The 5,107-nt window shown below is 39.1% G+C and overlaps 1 protein-coding gene across 1 annotated transcript in view; it reads left to right on the top strand.

Annotated features, from left to right (window-relative positions):
* LOC113826911 (SET and MYND domain-containing protein 4) overlaps positions 1 to 5,107 on the top strand; it is a gene marked incomplete in the record, with an annotated part of 65,285 nt that overhangs the window by 5,804 nt on the left and 54,374 nt on the right.

Genomic DNA, 5,107 nt, shown 5'->3' with positions numbered 1-5,107 from the left:
GGGCGATTTCGAAAAAAATCAACCACAGGCAATGGGAAGGGGCCCAAATAAAAGGGTGTGAGTTTCATCAAAATCGGCAAGATAAATTGAAAAATCGAAAAAAAAAGCAGACGGTCCCCTTAAGACTATACAGTGGCAACGAAAAAGAAATGAGCCCTTCAAGTCCCCCAAATGCAGAAGAATGTGATTAGAAACAAGTATTCCACACAATGAACCAACAAGTAGCAAAGGAAAGTTGTAGTTTGGTGTTTAGATACATAACAGTATTTAGTTTATTGTTTACAGTTTGGATGTAGCTCTATCTTGCTGTACAAACCGAGGTGAAGAGAATGTGTCCTGGGGGGCAGAGCCTAGACTAGAGTATGGTCTGTGCGGGCAACGCGTTCCCCATGTAAAAATTACTTGGTCAAATTCTGTCCGTACAAATGTAGTTTACGGGTAACTTTCCACACACGCTTAGTTCTTAGTTCTTTTAAATCATCTTCCGCGCATGAAAGCCTGTCTTACTCCATAATTCCCCCGATATACTTCATGCCCTCCCCTGCTATTGGAACTTCACCCATTTACCATAGGTGTCCCATATGTGATACACCCAGAAAAAAAAAACATTGCCAGGCGTCCCGCCAGTGTGATGTTGAATCAGAACTCATGCTCCAAATACGACCGTGGCCAATTTTGTAGGCGCCTGAAAAATATTATTTTCGGCTTCAAAATATACTGGTGTTAGTGGGTTAAGGGGACCGTCCCTGAGAGAGGGGAGGGAGGGGGTTAAATTAAGATAGTTAGCGTATAGTATAGGTACATGGATGAGGAAACTACCAAACGAGTATTAACCGCCTGCTATGGCTCGTTGTCTTGCAGCCGGCGCGCGAGTCCCTCAGCACCCAGAGAGGTACGTCGCTATTGAGCGCCCAGGTACACCTATGTGGACTTTTGCTTGCGGCAATCGTGCATAAGGCATTTAATTATGACATTGCGCATAGATATGAGTTTGTGAATGTTCAAGGAACACTTTTATACCAATATGAGGAAAAAATTGTATCACCGTGATTTATGACGAAATATTTTGTGAAATATATCTAAAAAAAAATGTATGTTTTGTGTCCTTTAACACACGAAATATGCTTTGATTGAGACTCCCTGGTAATATGTTTTAGTTTACGTGGTAATATATACGTATATCACATACGAAGCACTAAAGTTTAGAAATAGCCTTAGAAGGAAGGATTGAAATATTTCCGTTACATTTCGCTCAACGGTCGGTACATCACAGCAGGGGGCAATTTGAATTGATTTGAAATTGGTAGTTACCGTTGTAAAGACCAATTCAATACGAATGTTACTTAAATGTCGGATTTTTAAACTTCGGATGTATAAGCGAGATACACAGATTATTTCATGTTGAAGATGATAGTACTCAGTAATACCTGCTCTGAAATAAAAACTATATGGAATTTTGAGCTCGGTTGTATGCGTAGTCTTCGTCTGGCGTTCAAAAAGCTATCGCATCCGTTTCGTGCGTTCCCGATTAAAATGAATATGTTTAGACGTTACCGTAAGTCTTAGGCACCATAAATTGGCAAATATCCCACAACACCTAGGCGTCTGCATGATTTTATGCACTTCTTAGTAAAGATAATGGGTGCAAATGGCTAATCATAAACTTTACACTTGTTCTCCTTTGCAATCTGTTAATATTGACAATTATCAAAGAAAATGGGTATGAGAGGGATAACTGATAAATTTTTTTTATTTAGATATGAAATCAATGTAGGCCTACTAAATGATGATGATTAATCTTTTTAACTTTATGTGCGTGCGTTCACGTACATATGATCCTCCTCGAAAATTATAAACACCCAGTGACCATCTCCGGCCCCCCCGTGTGTGAGGCATGGGGAATATTCAACGACTTTCGTAAGTTCTCGAATTCAATGTACTAAATTCATATGCTTTTGAAATTCTCAAAATTGAACCACCATGTTGTATTCATGCCAGGACTTTATAATTAGAATGATTTTGTACTAATGTTGCCATCCACAGTTCCCCATTTCTTCAAAAAAAAAAAATAAATCAATAAATAAAAAAAAAAAATAGAAAAAAAAATATTTGTTTTAAAAAAAGGTTTTTATCTGGTTTAGATTAGTTGTCTCTATGGTAAAGTGCATTTATTAAGCTTTTCAAACGAAAATATCAACTTTAATGAACAACGAAAAAAAAAAAAAAAAGTTACATACCTTTACAGAATAGCGTCCCTATTGAACATGAAAATTCCTATTGACTTGGTAATCATTGCATTGCAAAGTACACTAAATAAGTGTTTTTTTTTTATATATATATAATATCATTAGATTCAGAGAAAAATAACAGATAACGAACTTTGGCAAGGTGCCAAATACAAAACGCCGTAGCTCCGCTATTTTTTTATGAATCTTCGGTACATCCCAACTCACGTAATTTTCATTTGATCCAAATGCAGTTTGTTGCTTTCACTAGAGCCTCGGCGTCCCATAGCCATGTAAAAGGCCGATTTTTGAATTTTTGCCTTTATCAAAAAATAATAATATTTTAATGCTGTAAAATGTATAAAAAAGTATTTTTTATGCCAAGCTGTCCCCCGTCAAAAAAAAAAAAAAGGAAATTCAAAATTCGGCCTTTTACATGGCTATAGGCTATAGTTGATCTAACACTAGCATTTTTGGGGGAATATTCTGTAAAGAGCTCTGATAGTTGGGATGTACCGAAGACATACCAAAAAAAAAACACGATTTTTTCGACTTTTTGGGGGGTGCCCCCCCCAATGGGGGAGCAAAGTTAAAATTTATATATATAATGGAGCGCAATTCTTTACTCTATAGCATGCAAAAAGAATCAATCAGTTATCTCTAACCGATATTTTTTTATGATGTATAGAGTAGGGAAAGGTGGCCATTCTCAGGGACGGTCCCCTTAACACATCAAGATCATCGGCTGCGATTGCTATGGAAATTATCATCAGATTTGTTCTTGTCACATGAGAATAAATCAGTTGATATAAATACTGTCTTGGAAGTCTCAATTGTTATAAACAGTAAAATAACCAACTAACACTTCTTGGGATGAAACTAGATTCTATAGTTTTCTATTGTTTTGTTTCAGTTCATTCTGGTGTTCATTTCCATCGGAAATGGCAAGATATATATGAGTGACATTTATTTGATTTCGGCCATTGTTTTTATATTTAGCAAAATTAACATTCGCTCCTCCGCAAATATTTTATTGTTAACGTCTTGCCCATACCTCCTTCAGATGGGAAGGAGAATGACTACCCTTACTTGCCCCCTTTGATTAAATATATCTACCGACCAATCTGCCCAGGTGAAATATCTTACAAAACTTTGTCGGCGCCTACAGATTTAGGTTCATAGGGTGTTTAATATAACATTATTGGTAGAGGTTGAAGATTGTGACGCATGTAGATAGAGGAAAATGGACACTGCCATCTTATAGAGTGGAAGGAATAGAGGAGGATATAAGAAATCCTAAGATGCAGAGGCCTTATATTTACCGTTAAATGGCAGAGCCTAAGTGCAATGCAGTTCCTCCACACCGCATCTCGTCTGTACACAGACGGTATGAGTTGTATATTGTTTAATATTTTTTAAAATAAATTGACATCGTGCAAATAAGCGGGGGGTGGGGGTGGGAATTAATTTGATATTTTATGCTTTTGTTATTTTGGTTCGCAGGATAACCGCATTTTATATTTGTGAAAAATTTGCGTATCGGATATTGAGTTTGTATGCATTACATGATGTGCTTGTTTACTTTAGTGGTATTTCTTTCGCTGTCCATCGGACAATTTTTTTTTTTTTTTTTTTTTTTTTTTTTTTTACACAGGCTTTATATTGTTGCCGGGACATAAATTTAGGCTCGTCTTTCATGAAATTACACATTTTATCAATGTTTGTGGCATTTATTATATTTGGACATTTGCAGGTTGCTATTCACATTGTGCAATTGTACATTTATATTACACATAATATAATATATTCAAATATCTATTAATTGCAAGTAACAATAAGTCTTTACGCCTAATATCACAATAAACACAATATTGCTTAAAATTATTAACGGTTTTGCGAAAGTTTGTTGCCTATTGTACACAATTGATTCGGTGTACAATCACAGCATGCCCAACAAATTTGGCTAAAAAGATTACCATGCTTCTCTAGCTGATCGCCTTGGTTTCCTAGCTGATCGCCTTGCTTCTCTAGCTGATTGCCTCGCAGTGATTCCCTAGCAGATTACCATGCATCTCTAGCTGATTACTGTACTTCCCTAGCTGATCACCGTGTTTCTCTAGCTGATCACCGTGTTTCTCTAGCTGATTACTGTACTTCCCTAGCTGATTACTGTACTTCCCTAGCTGATCACCGTGTTTCTCTAGCTGATTACTGTACTTCCCTAGCTGATCACCGTGTTTCTCTAGCTGATTACTGTACTTCCTTAGCTGATCACCGTGTTTCTCCAGCTATTCGCCTTGCTTCCCTAGCTGATCGCCGTTCTTCCTTAGTCGATCGCCGTGCCTCCCTAGCTGATTGCCGTGCTTCCCTAGCTGATTGCCGTGCTTCCCTAGTTGATTGCCGTGCTTCCCTAGCTGATTGCCGTGCTTCCCTAGCTGATTGCCATGCTTCCCTAGCTGATTGCCGTGCTTCCCTAGCTGATTGCTGTGCTTCCCTAGCTGATTGCCATGCTTCCCTAGCTGATTGCCGTGCTTCCCTAGCTGATTGCCGTGCTTCCCTAGCTGATTGCCGTGCTTCCCTAGCTGATTGCCGTGCTTCCCTAGCTGATTGCCGTGCTTCCCTAGCTGATTGCCGTGCTTCCCTAGCTGATTGCCGTGCTTCCCTAGCTGATTGCCGTGCTTCCCTAGCTGACCACCGTGCTTCCCTAGCTGACCACCGTGCTTCCCTAGCTGACCACCGTGCATCCCTAGCTGACCACCGTGCTTCCCTAGCTGATTGCCATGCTTCCCTAGCTGACCGCTGTGCTTCCCTAGCTGATTGCCGTGCTTCCCTAGCTGATTGCCGTGCTTCCCTAGCTGATTGCCGTGCTTCCCTCGCTGATT

This window comes from Penaeus vannamei, chromosome 22, assembly GCF_042767895.1.
Source record: "Penaeus vannamei isolate JL-2024 chromosome 22, ASM4276789v1, whole genome shotgun sequence".
Classification (NCBI taxonomy): Eukaryota; Metazoa; Arthropoda; class Malacostraca; order Decapoda; family Penaeidae; genus Penaeus; species Penaeus vannamei.
This window is presented reverse-complemented; position numbering and strand designations above follow the sequence as displayed.